General features: G+C 39.4%; 1 protein-coding gene across 9 annotated transcripts in view; it reads left to right on the top strand.

The window, feature by feature from the left end:
* Nucleotides 1–876: 876 nt before the first annotated feature.
* Nucleotides 877–18,782, top strand: part of TPST1 (tyrosylprotein sulfotransferase 1) — a 252,067-nt gene continuing 234,161 nt past the window's right edge. For 3 of the 9 annotated variants that reach the window (XM_037002916.2, XM_037002915.2, XM_037002913.2), the window contains exon 1: nt 883–1,096. The gene's annotated coding sequence lies outside the window, so the exon portion shown is untranslated. Of the gene's footprint in view, nt 1,097–18,782 lie in introns of all 9 variants that reach the window. The other 6 variants (XM_073215232.1, XM_073215231.1, XM_037002918.2 and 3 more) reach the window with 4 other exon arrangements.

Genomic DNA, 18,782 nt, shown 5'->3' with positions numbered 1-18,782 from the left:
CTATGAACATTCATGTTCCTTCACAGCATTTCTCTAGGGTATATAGTCTATGTAGTTCTGTAAATAACAAAACCCATTCCAAGATGGTAAACAGGAATTTTGAATACAGCTGTTCGGAGTTCTGAGCCCATGCTTTTTCCAGTCGATGTTCACAGAGTTGAAATAATTGGCTCGACAGGTGAGTAAGGAAGGAATTTAAAAATCTGAGCGTCTTTCAGGTGTGGCATTTCCGTGCCCTCCCCAGAGCCTCCTTCCCTCTTTGCCCTTTCTCCTTTCCTAGTTCTCAGTTCTTTCTCTCAAGCATCAGTTCCTTGCTCCTGTGGTCGGGACAGAATCTCCTGTCACTCATTTACACTTCTGCGTGGAATGAATTATTATACGAATTTAATATTTGCGAGTTATCTTCAATGAGAGAAAAGCTCCTCCGCCAGCAGTCAGCAGCGGGCACAGAGGTGGTATTGGAGGCGGTGGACAAGGTGAAGGAGGATTTCTTGGAAAAGCTCATTTTCTGGTCCTGTCCTAGAGCTTCATGGCCGACCGCTACCCGCTGTGGTCGACCCCAGCGCGCGGTTCCCCTCCACCTACGTCACGCGCGCCACCCCGTTGGCTACAACTTGCTCAGGAAGGTGGCGGCCTGGGAGCCCCAGCGGGGAGCGCGCATACGCAGGGACGCGGGGCCGCCCACCCGGCTGCGACGTTAGACCCATCCGGTGCCTCAGCGCCCGCCAAACCAGGCGCAATTCCGACACCCGCCTCTCTCGGTGGCAGCCAGCTAAACTCACGAATCAGAGTGGTCCACACATCGCCGGGGCCGGGCGCCCAGCAGCCAATCGTATCACCCGTGTGATCCCGCGCCCGCGCGGAAGGCTGGCTGCAGGCGCTAAGGCGGCGTCGCCGGGAGTCGCTGCTAAGGCGGCCGCGCGCGCCGGTCGCGTTGGTGCTGTTCTGCGGGTCCGTGCCGGGCTGGCAGCAGCTGGAGTCTGGTGGGGAGCGCGGGCTCCCGGGACTGGCGAATGGTCCCAACCTAGGGCGGTGCGAGAGGCGTCTGAGCCCAGGATGCTGGGGAGACGGCTCGGCGGCTCCTCACTCATCCCAGGTAAGGGGAACGCCGCTCTCGCTGCAGCTCGGCTGGCCTCCAGCCGCCGCCCACCTGGCTCCGAGCTCCGGCCGGCTCTGCCCTGGCAGACCTTGGCCGCGCGTCGCCTCCTTCCCGCACATTAACGTGGCGGTCCCGGGCAGATGTCCAGTCCTGCCTCCCTAGCGCGGCGCCCGGTGTCCCGGCCGCCTGGCCCCTGCACCCTCACCCCTTCTCCCAGCGCCCGCGTTTTTCCCGGCCGCGGGCTTCCTCGTCGCCCGGCTAGTGCCTGCCGATGTGGGCCTCCCGCCCGTCTCCTCTCTTCCTCATCCTCCCCTCCCTCTTAGGGTGATGGCACCGTTTCTCGGTTCCCGCAGTCCTTTGGGGCACCTTCCGGAGATGAGACCCCTGTCCGGCCAGGATCGGACTTTTGCCCTCACCTCTACTTGGTCTTCGCTTCTGCAGGCTCATCCCCACCCTGACCCTTAAGCATCGTTTTCTACATTTCAGTCGTGCCCTCCTCCCCATGTGCCCCGGGGTTTTGCTCTTTTACCCCCAGATGCCTTCCTTTCACAGCTTAACCTCTTTTCCCCTCATTTTCATCAACCACTGTTGCTAGCACTTCTTTTCATTACACCTAAACCTTCAGACAATCGAATACTCTCCTGAATGTCAAATCTAGTTTTAACATCTTAATTCATATTTAAATAAGCCGTATCCATAACTTATAAAGTGCCTTGCCCAGAGTCTGGCACACATTAGACCTGGCACATGGTGGATGCTCACGTGTGTTAGCCTCTTCCAACTTCCAGACCTATGTACTCTCGAGATGGTGGTAGCAAAAGGTCCAGTATCCAGAGGGATTTGACCCACTACCTGAAGAGTGAGTGGTATGGGAGGTGGCAGGACAAATTCGTGAACTTCAAGTGTGATAAAGAGATTAAATTGTGAATTATTTACTCACTGCATTTATTCAGAAGAAACCAAATTATGTTCTCTGTTTGTGTCATATGTTGCATTTATGTTAACTGACTTTGTAAAGGATTCTTAGCACGCTTTGCAATGTAATTACCTCCTTGTCCCTACTCCCCGTGCTGTAATGGTGTTTACTGAACCTTTCTTTTTAGGGAAGAAAGAGCCCTACCTTCTAGCTGAAATAGCATTGTATCTAAGAAGTATTTCGCTTGTTTTTATCTCAGCTGGATAGTCTAGTCCTGCAGTGAATTTTCATCCTTTAAAAGCCTGGAGGAATCAGGTTTAGATTTCTTGGAATCAACTGCTGAAGAGAGAAAAAATGCTTAGTCGTGAAAGTTTTTCTTTCTCTCCTTTTCTCTAAGAGTGCAAGAATAATTATCCCCTGCATCCCCAAACACACACTTTTTCTGGCTATTGGAGGAAATAGCTACAGTCAATATTTTAAAAGAGTTAAATAAATTTGACTTTTAAAAATTATAAAACCAATGTCCTGGCCTCAAGTCATTCTTGCCACTTTTGTCCTGATGGTCTCAAAGGCTGTATGAATCAAACAGTTGAGTTTTTCTGCTCCTGGAATCTCCAGAGCAGGCTGGAGAAAATCATGTAATGGAGGTGCTGTTACTGTTTTAAACTTCAGGATTCTAACTCTAGTCTTACTGCCTGCAGATGCTTTGACTTACTCCCTAGGTTTCTCTTTTGTACTAAAACCTAAATGGCTGTTTGTACATTTTTGCCATTCTCAGAGTCTAACTTTTTGTCCTACTCTTGACTTCTCCATTGCTTATTTTACTACCTACTTCACAGAAGATATCAGTGGGCATCAGCCGACAACTCAAGGGTCTGTCATTTTTCTGTGTGCCTGTATTCTTCTGATTTCTGATCTCCTTTCCTCTTCTCAGAGGAAGTGGGGCCCTCTTTTCTAAAGCTAACGTCTTTCATCTCACTGAAAGTTCTTGTTTCTTTTTCTCAGCCTATGCATACATGCTCAGGTTTCCATTATCCGAAACAAAACCAAAAACCTTATCTTGGTGCTTCCCTCTTTTTTTCCCTCTGATTTACGTGGTAATACTTAGGGTTTCATTTTTTGTTCTTTTCTCTGTTCTCTAAATTTCCTTGTGTAATTACACTTCCTTTCTTGGCTTCAAATAGCATGCATATTTTCGGTTTTCAAAGATGTGTATTCAGTTGGACTTCAGGTGTTCTTTTTTTCATCTGTCTGTTGGAGAATTATACTTGGATACTTGGTACTTCAAACTTGCACATATACAAACACTTCTTTTCCTATTTTAAGGTCTTTACCCTAGAAACCTTAGAATCCTCTTCTCTCCTCACATTAAGTCCAGATATAATCACATAGATCTGATTGTGCCTACCGGAAATCTTTTTCTTTCTCTCCTTATTGCCAAAAGTTTGGTTGAGGCCTGGGTGATGTTTTTCCTGAACAGAGTCTGTCATTTTCAATCCAGGCACTACTGTAAAATCATCTGGGGAGTTTTTAAATGGTAAAGATGAAGGGATCAAGGCACCTGCAGAGATTCTGATTGTAGGTCTGGTGTGGGGCCAGACCTTGTCATTTAAAAAAATGCTTCCTATGTGATGCTAATAGGCAGCTAGGGCTGATAGCTGAAAGAAGGAGTGATGGAAACCCCGAGGAACTCTAGTATTTAATTCACCCTTAAAAAATCAGGATAGATGTTTTGTTGGCACGTTAGCTACTTACTTGCAGGTACTTTGTACACCTACCTATTAAAGTATTTAACACATTTTAAAGAAGTTATTTCTCATGGCCCTATTGTTCTCATGCCTAGAAGTTCCTTGAGGCCTGGGAGGTAAACTATTTCTTAATACAGTATTCACAACACCTTGGACATCCAACTGTGTGGATTTTCTCCTCACATTAAGCAATTCAACAATCTGGGCACCAAGTGGGTATCCTACAATTTAACCCAGGTTATGCCACCGACTACCTGGGGTTAGTGCAGACAACACACATTAAGAACTCACTGCTGAAAGACTGCCCTGCACTTCAGATGCCTGACAGAAGTCCCAGCTTGTGACCTGTATTTCTGACCAACTGGCTATATTTTGGGACTTCCCACAACTTCCTCAGGTAAATAATTTGCTAGAATGGTTTCTAGAATTCAGGAAAGTTCTTTACTTGCCATCATCTGTTTATTATAAAAGGTATGATTCAGGAACAGCCAAATGGAAGAGAAAAGCACAGGGCAAGGTATGTGGGAAAGGGCATGGAGCTTCCATGCCTTTTTTAGGGGTGTCATCCTCCCAGCATCTGGATGTGTCCACCACCTGGAAGCTCTCCAAAACCCTGTAGTTAGGGTTTTTATGGAGGCTTCATTCACTCTGTAGGCATAATTATTAAATCAACTGCTGCTGATTGCCTCAGTCTACCATCCTTTCCCCTTCCCTGTGGTCAGGGGTTGGTTCCTCTGGCAACCAGCCCCTATTCTACCAGATAGGTTTGAAATGGGCTTATTATGAATAATAAAATATGCTCATCTCATCCCTGTGAAGAAATTCCAAGGGTTGTGGGAGCTCTTTGCTAGGAACCAGGGGTGAAGACCTAATACATATTCTGTTCTGTAATAATTCTTACATCACAATACCTTATTTATCTTTTCATCACCTCCTTGCACAGTATTTTGTATGTTTTCAAAACTGATAAAAATTGGTTGAATGAATCAGTTGGTAAATAATGTAAAACAGATCTTGAATTCAGTTTTGCAAGCTGACCAGCTGTTTCTTTCTTGGCTGCTTAACAGGTCACTAGTCATACTCACACATTCATTCTTTTTTTTAAAAACATACACACTTTTTACAAGTTCGAGTGGATTAAATATCATTTGCTCTTATGATTTGGCTTTTAAGATGGTTAAGTTGTGACAGCATTATAGAGGGTTTGTTCAGGTTTTCTTTTTAGCAGATATTATTTCAGATGGTTGAGGCACATCTATCTTGTATCTTTTTTAAACAAATATTTCTTATTTTGGGTGCAAAAGCTTTGGAATTTTTAATTAGAACAAAAACTGTCAGATTGATAAAAGATATTGAACTCTGGCAGAACTGTTTCTTTTTAACTAGGGGAGTTGAGGTAGGGAATATACATTAAGCCATCTACCTATGTACTATCATTGGCATTGGTGATGACAAGGGAGGAAACCTATAATTTTCAAACATTTAATTAATTACTGTTATAGGGAAAACCTGTAATTGCTCATTTAATGATACCAGCATATTTTGTAATTCTTCAGAGCTAAGATATAAACTGTGGAAGTCATCTTCTTTTGTTCTTTAGTTTTCTTAAGATTTTGTCAGCTATTTCTCTCTATAGAATTTGTGGTTGACAGTTCTTTACATTGATCATTTGAAAAATATCCCACTTCTTTCACACCTCCATGATTTCAGACAACTATCTCCTGCATTGTTCAAGGGTCAACTTCATTCCATTTTATAGATATAACACATTTTATTTATCCCTTAAGCAGTTGATGGGTGTTTGGATTTTTTCCACTTCTTGGCTGTTATGAAATCTTGGCACTCATTGAAATTCATGTTTCCCTATAGGTAATGTATCCTTTCTCCTAGGCTGCTTTAAAGGTATTTTTCTTTGTTTTTAGTTTTTGGAAGTTGAATTGATATGTCTTGGCATTAATTTCTTTGGGTTTACCCTTTTTGGAGTTATGTTAGCTTCTTGAACTGTAAGTTAATGTCTTTTGCCAAATTGGGATCTTTTCAGCCATTTCTTAGAGTAAGTTTTCAGTACCACTCTCTTTTTCCTTTTTTTCTGTGACTCTGATGATACAAATATAATAAGCTCTTTTGTTATTGTCCCACAGGTGAGGCATTATTCTTTTTTTTCTTCCCTGTGTTCAGATTGAGTAGTTCCTACTGTTCTATTTCCAGTTTCAGGTTCACTCACTCTTTCTTCAGTCATACTTGTTCTGTAGTTGAGCCCATCTAGTGAGTTTTTGTTTTGGTCATTTTATTTTTCAGTTCTATAATTTCCTTTATTTTTCCTAAATTTTCTATATCTTTGGTTAGTTTTCTATTTTTTCTTTGTTTCAAGATGATATCTCATTGCTCATCAAGGCATGATGGCTGCTTTAAAATTCTTGTCAGATAATTCCAATATCGAATTCATCTTGGTGTTAGCATGTGTTAATTGTCTTTATTCATTCAAGTTGTGATTTTCCTGGTTCTTAGTATGATGAATGACTTGATTGTATCCTAGACATTTTTGATATTTTGTTAGGAAAGCCCAGATCCTATTTAAATACTCATTTTAGTAGGGAGTCACCCTAAAAGATTTAATTCCTGGTGTGTAGGTATCCAGCGTCCTTTTTTTTTTTTGGGTAATAGCTTTATAGAGTTATAAGTTAGATATCATACATTTACCCATTTAAGGTGTAAAATTTTTTAGTGTATTTACAAAGTTGTGCATTTATTATTACAGTCAATTTTAGAACCTTTTCAGTATCTCAGGAAGAAACTGCACACTCCTTCCCTGTTTCCCCCAACTGTCTTGTTATGCCCTCCACCCTAGACAATAGATTAGTACTACTTTATCAGTCTCTATAGATTTGCTTATTCTGGACATTTTCATAGAAATGTAATCATACAATATATAGTCCTTTGTTACTTAGCATACATAATGTTTTCAAGGTTCTTCCATGTTGTAGAATACATCAATCAGTATTTTGTTTCTTTTTATTACTGATAATACAATTGACCCTTGAACAATACAGATTTGAACTTTGTGGAACCACTTCCCCTTCTTTTATTTTCAGTAAATGTACAGTATCTGTAATCTAATGTAAGATTCCATGGGTGATGTGGTCGATAGAAATGGAAAAGGAAAAGTGTACATAGTGGCCTCTACAGGGATCAAACCCACTACCTTGGTGTTATCAGCACCACTCTCTGACCAACTGAGGTAACTGGCCATATCTGGATAGAGAGAAATGCTGGGATCTGAGAGGAGCAGAGGAGCTGAGGCCCAGGTCAGCCAACTCAGAAGAAGGAATTGGGAAACTTTTACCCCTTCCAAGTGTACCCAGGCCTGCAAGCAAGTGTTAACCCTCATAGGGACTAGTGAGCAGTAATTCATTCCTGTTTGCTTTCTTTTCTCTCTTGGACTCTACAACCCTTCCATTTCTTTTCTACTGTTTGTTGCATCTGAATTAACCCATTTTATATGCAGTAGGCCATTATACATGGATTTTCAACTAGTGCCCCAACCCTTACATTGTTCCAGGGTCAACTGTGTTCTCTTTTATGGATATACCACATTTTATTTATCCCTTAATTAGTTGTTTGGTGTTTGGATTGTTTCCAGTTTGGGGCTGTTACGAATAATGCTGCTATGAACATTGTGGACATGTTTTTGTTTCTCTTGGGTATATAGCAAGGAGAGGAAGTGCTGGGTTGTAGGGTAACTCTGGAACTCAGTGGCTGCTCCATTTCACATTTCTACCAGCAATGAATGAGGATTCCAATTTCTCCACATGCTTGTCATTACTTGCCTTTATGTGACTTCTTTATTTTATGGGGGTGAAGTAATATCTCATTGTGATTTTGATTGCATTTCTCTAATGGCTAAGCACATCTTTTCATGTGCTTTTTGGCTATTTTTTTATATGGGAGAAATCTCTATGCCTTTGCCCATTTTATAATTGAGTTATTTGTCTTGTTGAGTTGTGAGATTTCTTTATATATTGTGCATATTTAGACCGTTATCAGATACATGATTTGCAAAGATAAATCTTTCATTCTGTGATTTCTCACTTTCTTTTTAGTGTCCTTTGAAGCACAAAGATTTTTAAAATTTTGCTGAAGTCCAACTTACGTATTTTCTTTTGTTGCTTCTGGTTTACGTTTCATATTTAAGAAACTTGCCTCATCCAGGGTCATGAAGACTTACTCCTCTGTTTTCATCCAAGAGTGTTATAGTTTCAGCTTCTAGTCTTTGATCCATTTTTGTGAATTCTGTTTGTGGTGTGAGATAGGGGTCCAACTTCATTTCTTTGCTTATACATATTCAGTTGTTTCAGCACCTGTGTTGATAAAATGATTCTTTCCCGCTCTGAATTGGTATCTTGTCCAGTTACAGTTTTGATAGCGATGGTATTGAACCTGTAAGATCAATTTGGGGAATAACTGCCATCTTAACATATTAATCTTCCAATGCATGAATATGAGATGTCTTTTCATTTATTTAAATCTTGAATTTCTTTCTAAAATGTTTTCTAGTTTTCAGTGTACAAGTCTTTCAGTTATTTTTTGGGAAGGTGTTAAACTTATTCCTTAATATTTTATTCTTTTGGTGTTACTGTAAATTGAATTGTTCTCAATTTTGTTTTTGGATTGTTATTGCTAATATACTGAAACACAGTTGAATTCTGTATGTTGGTCTTGTATCTTGCAACTATACCAAACTCATTGAATAGTTCTGATAGTTTTTTAGTGATATATTAGGATTTTATGTGTGCATATCATCTCCAAAGGGAGATAGTCTTTCTTCTTCCTTCTCTGGATGTCTTTTAATTGATTTTCCTTGCCTAACTGCTCTGGATAAAACCTCCTGTATATTACTGAATGAAAGTGGCAAGAATAGATATCCTGAGTTGTTCCTGATCTTAGGAGGAACCATTAAGTGTGAAGCCAGCTGTGGGTTTCCTTAGATGTCCTTTTTCGGATTCATGATGTTCTCTTCTATACCTGGTTTATTCATTGTGTTTATCATGAAAGGGTGTTGGATTTTGTTAAGTGTTTTTTTGATGCCTACTCAGATAGTCATGTTGTTTTTGTCATTTATTCTATTAATATGGTATATGACATTAGGTGATTTTCATATGTTGAAACAACCTTGCATGCCTGGGCTAAACCACCCTTGGTGATCCTTTATAGATGTTGTTGAATTTTGTTGAGGATTGTGGCATTTATATAATAAATATGTGTAGTTTTCTTGTAGTGTTTGCCTAGTTTTGGAATCAGAGAAGACTGACCTCATAGAATGAGTTGGGAATTGTTCCTATCTCTTCTGTATTTTGGAATAATTTGTTAAGGATTAGATTTAGACAGGTTGTTGATTTGAGATCTTTTTACTTTTTAAAAATTTAAACATTTTTATTTTGTAATTGAAATATAATTAACATATGACATTGTGTAAGTTTTAAAGTTTGCAGTATATTGATTGGAGATCTTTTTTTAGTATAGATGTTTACAGCTATAAATTTCCCTCTTGGCATGGCTCATGCTACTTTTGCTATATTTCATATATTTTGTGTTTTTATCTCAATGTATTTTCTAACTTCCCTTGTGATTTCTTCTTTGTCTTATTGGTTATTTAGGAGAGTGGTGTTTAATTTTCATATATTTGTGAATTTTCCAAACTTTTTCCTGGTATGTTTTCTAATTTCATTTCATTGTGGTTGGAAAACAACATCTATTTTTTATGACAATCCTTTAAATTATTGAGACATATTTTATGGCCTGTCCTATAGAGTGTTCCATGTGCACTGGCAAACAGTATATACTCTGCTGTTTTTGCCTGGACTGTTTTATATGTTTGCTGGGTCTAGTTCTTTTGTAGTAACACTCAAGTCTTCTTTTTCTTTGTTGATATTTTGTCTGGTAGTTTTACCCCTTATTCAAAAGTAGAGTATTGAAGTCTCCAACAATTATTGCTGAATTGTCTATTTCTCTCTTCAATTCTGTCAATTTTTGCTCTTGTATTTGGAGGCTCTCTTGTTGGGTGTGTATATGTTTATAATTGTTATATTCTCCTGATGGACTTGCCTTCTTAATAATTATAAAAAGCCCTATGTCTTTAATTTTATGTTAAAGTGCATTGTATGTGATATTAGTATAGGTACACGAGGCTCTTCATTACTGTTTATGTGGTATCTTTTTCTTTCCTTTTGCTTTCAGCCCATTTGGTCTTTGAGTCTGAACTGTGTCTTGTAGAAAGCATATATGTGGATAATGGGTTCTTTTTTTGGGGGGGTGCTTTTTGTTTTGTTTTTTTCTACCAACTCTTGCCTCTTGAATGCTTAATCCATTTAAATTAATGTAATTATTGGTACATTAAGATACGTATTTACCGCTTTTCTGTTTGTTGTCTATATGTCTTACATCTTCTTAATTTCTCCTTTCCTCCATTACTGCCTTCCTTTTTATTGTTTTCCAGTATATATTTTAATTAATTATTTCTTTCATAATTTTTCTTTGCTTTCTTGGTGATTACAATTAATATCTTAAAATAATCTATTTTGGATTAATAGGAACTTAATTTCAGTAGTATCCAAAAATGTTGCTTTGATAAGACTTCTGTTCATTTTCTCCTCTTCGGTGCTCTTATTGTCATTCATTTTGAAATTACATATTTTACATTAAAATCCAACAAGTTTTATAATTATTACTTTATGCTATCTTTTAATTCAGATAGGTAAAGAAAAGAGTTACAAAACAAAACACTGTTTTTTGTATTTGTCTGTAATTATCTTTATTGGTGCTTATTTTTTTTAATGTGGATTTGAGTTACTAATTAGTGTTTTTTCATTTCAGCATTAAAGAGTCCCTTTATTTCTTGTACAGCAGCTCTTAGAGTGATAAATTCTCCCACCTTTGTTGACTGGGACATCTTAATTTCTCCTTCATTTTTGAAGGACAGTTTTGCTGGATATAGAATTTTTGACTGATAGTCCTTTTCTTTTAGCACTGTGAATGTGTTATCCTGCTGCCTCTGGCCTCTTGGTTTTTGGTGAGAAGTCACCTGTTTATCATATTAAGGATTTTATATGTTATAAATTGCTTTTCTCTTGATGCCTTCAAGACCTTCTGTATTTTTTGCTTTTGGTCATTGATTACAATGTATCTAAGGTGCACATCTCTTTGAATTTTACCTACTTGGTATTTATTTAGTACCTTGGATGTTTAGATTAATGCTTTTCATTTAATTTAGGATTTTTCTGCCATTTATTTATATGTTCCATCCCCCCCCACCCCGCCTTCTATCTCCTTCTGGGACTTCTATTATGCATATTTTAGTTGCTTGTTACCCCATATCAAGTTTATTTTTCTTCATTCTTTTTTCTTACTGTTCTTCAGAGTAGAAAATTGATCTGTCTTTAAGTTTGCTGATTCTTCAGCTAGCTGAACTCCACTGTTGACCCTCTTTAATGAATTTTTCATTTTAGTTATTGTACTTATGAACTATGGAACTCATTAATTTTTCCTTTAAAAAATTTTTTAAATCTCTACTGATATTTCTTATTGGTGAGAAATCATTCTCATTATTTCCTTTAATTATTTATACATGGTCTCCTTTCGTTCTTTGAACGTATCTACAGTCTCTGATTTAAAGTCTTCATCTGGTAAGTCCAACATCTGGGCTTCCTCAGGGTTAGTTTCTAATGACTGCCTTTTTTCCCTGGTGTATGAGCTATACTTTCTTGTTTCTTTGTGTATTTTGTCTTTTTTTGTTGAAAAAATGGACATTTAAATAATACAGTGTGGCTACTGTGGAAATCAAACGTCTCCCAGGGTTTGTTGTTACTGGTGTTTGTTTTGTTACTTTAGGGGATGAATTCTGTGAAATCTGTATTCTTTGTCCTGGGTAACTACTGAAGCCTCTGCTTGGTTAATTAGCAGTAAAGTAATGATTGGCTAGATTTCCTTAAATGTGGTGAACCCTTAAGTCTCCCAGCCTTTGCTGAGGGGTTCTATGTGTTTGTGTTGTGTGTACACTGTGCTTTCCTTTGTACTTATTGCCATTGCAGGCTTTAGATTCGTGGTTACCAAAGGTTCAAGGTTAGCTTCTTTAGTATCTTACTGCCTAACTTAGCTCGCTTATTGAGCTGTTATATACACTGTCTGGAGATTCTTTTCTTCTCTCCCTTCTTATTCCTCCTCCTCCATTCTTTATATGTTGGTTGTTTTATTCTGTGCTCTTTCGTGTTTCCTTTAACTGCTTTTAGTGGGTAGTTGATTTTATTTTTTGCCTTTAGTTAGTATTTGGTTGGTCTGCTTTCTTTGCTGTGATTTTATTTTCTATGATGACATCTGTTTAGTCTTAGGAGTGCTCCCATCTAGAATAGTCCCTCTAGAATACCCTGTAGAGGTGGTTTGTGGGAGGTAAATTCCCTCAACTTTTGCTTGTCTGGGAATTGTTTAATCCCTCCTTCATATTTAAATGATAATCGTGCTGGATACACTATCCTTGGTTCAAGGCCCTTCTGTTTCGTTGCATTGAATATATCATGCCATTCTCTTCTGGCCTGTAAGGTTTCTATTGAAAAGTCTGATGATAGCCTGATGGATTTTCCTTTATAGGTGACCTTTTTCTCTCTAGCTGCCTTTAAAACTCTGTCCTTGTCCTTGATCTTTGCCATTTTAATTATTATGTGTCTTGGTGTTGTCCTTCTTGTGTCCTTTCTGTTGGGAGTTCTGTGTATTTCCATGGTCTGTTCGATTATTTCCACCCCCAGTTTGGGGAAGTTTTCAGCAATTATTTCTTCAAACACACTTTCTATCTCTTTTTCTCTCTCTTCTTCTTCTGGTACCCCTATAATACGGATATTGTTCCTTTTGGATTAGTCACACAGTTCTCTTAATATTGTTTCATTCCTGGAGATCCTTTTATCTCTCTCTGTGTCAGCTTCTATGTGTTCCTGTTCTCTGGTTTTTATTCCATCAATGGTCTCTTGCATCTTATCCATTCTGCTTATAAATCCCTCCAGAGTTTGTTTCACTTCTGTAATCTCCTTCCGGACGTCTGTAATCTCCCTCCAGACTTCATCCCTTAGCTCTTGTATATTTCTCTGCATCTCCGTCAGCATGTTTATGATTTTTATTTTGAATTCTTTTTCAGGAAGACTGGTTAGGTCTGTCTCCTCAGGTGTTGTCTCTGTTATCTTTGCCTCAAATTTTGCCTTTTCATGGCGATAAAGATAGTTTGCAGAGCTGGCACGAGTGACGGCTGGAAGAACTTCACTTCTTGTTGGTTTGTGGCCTTCCTCTCCTGGGAGAACATCAACCTCTAGTGGCTTGTGCTGGGCAACTGCATGCAGATGGGGCTTCTGATTCTTGCCCAGCCGCTGTGGAGTTTATCTCTGCTGTTGCTGTGGGTGTGTCCTGCCTCGGGCTGCTGCTCTGATATGGTGGAGCCGCGTTGGAGGGGGAATGGCTGGGAGGCTATTTATCTCCATGAGGGGCCTCTGAGCTGCCCTGCTATCCAGGGGTTTAGGGTGCCCGGAATTCCCTGCTGCAGGACTAAGTGTCCCAGGACACTTCTGTCTGGTTTTGGAGTCCCTGTCCCTTTAAGACTTCCAAAAAGCACTCGCTTTTCTTTGTCCTGGGGCGCCGGCTGCAGGGACCCCCTCACAGGTCTTACTGTCCTGTCTCCCTAGTATCCAGGACCCCACGCATGCCCTGTGTCCGCGCTCTGGTGCGGATGGCTAGGGTTGGCTATTTAGCAGTCCTGGGCTCCCTCTCCCTACCCGCTCCGACTCCTCTCCTCCTGCCTGGAGCTGGGGTGAGGGGTGCTTGGGTCCCGCTGGGCCGGGGCTTGTATCTTACCCCCTTTGCGAGGCACTGGGTTCTCGCCGGTGTGGATGTAGTCTGGCTGTTGTCCTGTGTCTTCTGGTCTCTTTTAGGAAGAGTTGTCTTTGTTGTATTTTCAAAAATATATGTGGTTTTGGGAGGAGATTTCCACTGCTCTACTCACGCTGCCATCTTGGCTCCGCCCCCACTGTGCCTTCCTTTGTACATCAGCAATTTATGTTTGACCTTAGCCTTCACTGTCTGCTTGCCTAGAATATCAGCATCAGTGAGTGATGAGCGATTAGGGCCTTCCAGGTCTTCCCTAGGAAAACATGTACATACCTTCTGGATTCTCAATTGTATATCAGAGCTTTTGTAAGCCATTTTATGTGTATGTCATTCCTCAGTTTTTCCTTTTAAGTTTTTTGATCAAATGTTTTGTTTGCTCCAACTGTTCTTGCCCATGCACACAGCTGTGACATTATACAATTATCTCTGATTATTTTAACAAATGCCCTGGGGATAGAATTGTTCATATTGAGGGTGCTCTGATTCAGGTCCAGTAAAGATAAACCCTGGGAATGGAGCTTTTCTAGTGAGTCGCTAGACAGGTTAAGTCATAATAGTTCTTTGGAGATGTGGGTTTTGAGGGAGCTCCTACCCTCTTTTACCCCCTTAAGTGGCTACAGGGCTGCTGTTGTTCACAGCTACCCAAGTTTGCAGTTCGTTGGTTTCTAAGGCTTCCACGGATCTGGGAAGAAGGGAATAGGGAAAAGTGAAAGGACATAAAACTTGCTCTGTGTACTACAGTGAGCTGTTTTTTCTGAATAGATATTTCATGGATTGTTGCAAGCCTTTGGTTAATTTTCATATTTCTGAAAAAGTTGAGTTTGACTATTTTGGCCAGTTTTCTCATTACTTTTATGGAAGATCAGACTTCTGAAGGTCTTCGCTCTGCCATTCTGGATATATTTTCTCCAGCCTTTTCTTACCTTTAGTAGTAGATGTAGTAGAAAGGGTTCTTGCATTACATTTTAGCAGATTTGTTTAGGTTACTGTCAACTCTAAAATTATACAATTCTGGTTTTCCAGTTTTATTTGCTATTATTGTCCTATACTCTAAGATGATTACTTAATTTTTTTAAATATGTGGTATCCTGTTCCACTTTGAGGCTTCTTGTTATCTTACTTTCTCTACTCAAAATACTTTATTCCCTCACTCCCACACTGGGAGTCCTGCTTGTCTTCAAACATTCATTCTAATGTCATTTTCTTCATACAGACTTTTTTTGAGCCCATGGATGTGATCTTTTCTTGAAATTCCTGTATGTTTTTTTTTCATACCTTTTGTAGAAACTTACTGTTTCATCATGTAGTATGTATAGCTTCTTGTCTTCTCCTCTGCTAAGTTGCTAGTTCTTTCAAGGCAAATGAATTATACTCATTTATATGTTCAACAAAAATTTGTTTAATTGAAGTATAAGAGTAAGATTTCATAGCAGGAAATACAATACCTTTTAGATATTGCTTCTGGAAATTACATTTTATTCATTCATTGTTGAACTGAAGGAAATATACTGCTCTGGAAAAGTTGAATAACAATGCATGGTAGTACACACACTATACTATGTAATCCATAGAGAAGCACAAGATAAAGTAATAAAGGTAAAATTCAAATTTTCCCATATTGTTGTAATAGTGGCTTCTCAGCAAAGATTTGATGCCCACCTTTTTATAGAGAAGATCACAGAATTACAGCCCTGAGTAACTGTGTTAGAGGCATAATTTCTCATGACAGAAGTGGTAACTGACTTATATATGAGTGTGACTGTGTCAAAGCAAAACTAAACTGATAGCAAGCGGAGTAAAGATAGAGCTACTTGCCTTGAATTTTTAACCTCCATGTATGTCTATTGTTTGTTAGAACCAGTTCTAGTTCTCCATTCTGAATCCCATTTAGATGAGATCTTCAGGGACTTGCAGAAAGTGTACAAATATGCATGATTCTCATTTATGCAAATAAATTGTACTGAATACATGGATTTATCATTTTCTTCTATCATTCTAATTAGATCTGAGATGATCATAAAAGGATAATTCAAAAGCTAAGTATATTTTTTGAACCACACATTAATGAAAGCCTATAACAATATCAGATAGTTGTAAATTCACTTGTTATGTACATGGTTTTTGTTCATGCCAAGCCTAATATCTGGGAAGCACCATGGAATAGCCATCACAGTTTTAAAGTCAGTTCTGTATTCCAACTTTATCAACAGTTTGCCAAGTATTTGTCTTAAGCAAGTTACTTGTCATTTTTGAGCTTCAATTTCCTTATATATAAAGTGATTCTAGGAAACAGGAGTGTTCCTTTGCCTTCTGATTTTGCATTAAGTGTAAGGAATTATAAAAAACAATATTCTGACTTATTCATCCATGAGAGTGTAAAATAATAGAGACAGATGAAATAGACTGATCAATAAAGAGAGTGGACTAGAAGAGCAGGGTCAGAGAGGGAAAAACAGGAGATGAACTTTGTACTTTAGTCTTTCTAAATATAGCCAAACCATGTTTTAAAAGTGGAATAGTTTAGAGGAAAAACAAGTGTTTTAATCATAAGAAAGTGTTAACTCTCTGGGGTTTAGTGAGAAAAAGTTTTAATGGGGTTACTCAATCCACATTTATTGAGTGCTCAATATGCATGTAGTGTTTTATGTTATTTGCTGTGGAGAAAACCAGAAAGGATAGATATAGTCAGTACCTTCCAAAAACTCACAACTAATTATGCTTGTAGAATTTAGTTATGTTAACTTGTTGGAAATAAAGAATCCATTAACTCATTCAAAATTCTGTACCTTTGAGGGGTTCACAATCTACTGAAAAAAAAAACCAGACACATAAACTGTGTAATGTAAGAAGTGATACAGGTAAATAAAAGGGCACTAGGAAAACTACCTATGTCACATGAGGCAGAGAGCTGTCAGGAAAGCTTCATAGGAGAGATTGCATTGAGGCTGACTGTTGAATGATGAGTGAGGATTATGAGTAAAATGCTGCAGGTTGTTCAAAATGAAGGCAGCATTGGGTGGGAGTGTCGGTATAGTGGGTGTTGGTAATGGGGAGTGATGAAAGAAGAGGCTGAGGGGCAGGCAAGGGCTGAATCATAAAGGACCTTATATGTTTTGGTGAGGATTTTTTTTCTGAAAGAAATATTAAGTCATTGTAAGGTTTTTAAGGAAGGGAGTGTCATAAGTGTATTTATGTATTAGAAAGATCATTGTTGAAGCAGGGTAGTGAAAGTCAGAGAGTCCCTGTAGACTGTGGAGTTATTCTTTTGAGAAAGGATGAGGATGAGGATTAAAGCCATACCAGTAGGAGAAGAAAAGGTAGAAAATAGATTCTAGAGATAAGATGGAGGAAGAATTGACAGGACTTCACCTGTGGAGAGGTTAAGAGAGAAGCTACATAAAGGCTCCCAGATTTTTAGTTGGACAGCTGGGAAGAAGTGGTTCATTTACCAGTAGGGGAAATGGGGGAGAGCAGATTTATTAGGGAAGATATGTTCCTTTGGTGTTTGAATTTGACATGTTAGTGGCACATCCAGAGAGTTGTCCTTTGAGCTTTGAATGGTCTGAGATTTGGGATAGAAGTCTTGGTTGAAAATAGATTTGAGAGTCATTAGAATAAAAAAATAGGGTGACCATAGATGAAGCAGGGTGAATGTAGTGTGGATGAGGGAACCCAGTACTGTAAGTTTAATCTTTTGTCACTGTTTTGTGGTGTTCACTTTTGAAACACATTAAATTTGTGTACATAGTTGAGGCTATTTTTTTCTAGGCTTTCTATTTTTTTCCATTGATTGCTATTACTATCATAACAGTGTCTTGCCAATGGGTTTCAGCCCTGGGCAAGTTCACTAAGGATTCAGTGAGACCAAGGAATGACAATGGAACATTCTTGGGGCAAAAGGGCTTATTATCCATCTTGTTCTCCTGGCTATAGGTCAAGCACTAGAAATTAAGTCTGCATCCAGCAGTCTGCAGGTCTGTAATCCTCCTTCATCTCTGCCTCCACCTAGAGCACTGGACAGAGCTCTTAATATAGTGACTCGGTCAATAATAGCTTATGGCCTATGCGTGTGGAAGCAGTAGCCTAGCAGCAGACCAGTTACATCATCAAGTACTTTAGGTTCAGGTGAGGATCCTGGCCGTAGGAACTTCAGTTTTCCCACACCCCATGCCTCCAGGATTCTCACCTCACAGTGTACACTCTCAATCTTCTGCAGTGGTCCCTGTGTGAGAAAGCTGGAACACTGGAACCAAATTCCACAACAGCAACATACAGATGATAAAAAAAATTATGATACAACAAAATTTTGGTACAGGTAACAAAAATTATAATAATCTGTAGCCTGAGGAGGTTATTCCAGCTATATTGAAAACCAGTTCTATTCAGGTGAGTTAATGATTCACACAGTGGTACCAATAGGGAGCTCCATGCACCCCAGTGAGTAGCAGTTTTTTTCTAGGGTGTGTGCCCAATCCACAAAGACCTTAAGCATGATAAGGCACATGTTTTAATTACACCAACATAGGCAAATCTTTTTCATCAGGTAGGATGCATGCAAGAGAGTGGTCCTGTGGTAGGACTGTAGCAGGAAGGGGGTCCCCTCCAGGTCTAGTATACCATACCTTTACTCCTCTCCCTGTGGGGGTTACTGAGGGGTCTATATACAGTGCTACTGGAGGTGCATGCACTGGCCATAATGATAAAACAAAACTCCCCAGTAAGGTACTCCTACCTCCTGGCCATTTATGGTATACTACTGTGATCTTTGGGGACCACTCTGCTATTACTCTACAAATACACAGGACACCTGCTTCCAGGCCTTGTCTCCAAGGTGCCAGGAGGGCCAGCCATCGTTGGTCCACGTGTTGAAATGTCCAAGGCCATGTCCACTCAATGGAGTCTCCAGGGTTTAGTGCAGTTGGTGCTGGCAGCAAGATATTTTTTTTGGTGGCCAAACCTTGGCTTCAGTGATTCCTCCTTGTTTTGTACTTGCAGTTGTATAGGGGAGGCAGCAACATGCTCAATGCTCCCTTTCAGGGTTTCCCATTCAAATGCTGTAGCACTGTGCATAAGTAGACTGACAATCCCTGTAGACTGTTGGTGT

The sequence above is a fragment of the Manis javanica genome, chromosome 10 (genome assembly GCF_040802235.1).
Source record: "Manis javanica isolate MJ-LG chromosome 10, MJ_LKY, whole genome shotgun sequence".
NCBI classification, from domain to species: domain Eukaryota; kingdom Metazoa; phylum Chordata; class Mammalia; order Pholidota; family Manidae; genus Manis; species Manis javanica.
This window is presented reverse-complemented; position numbering and strand designations above follow the sequence as displayed.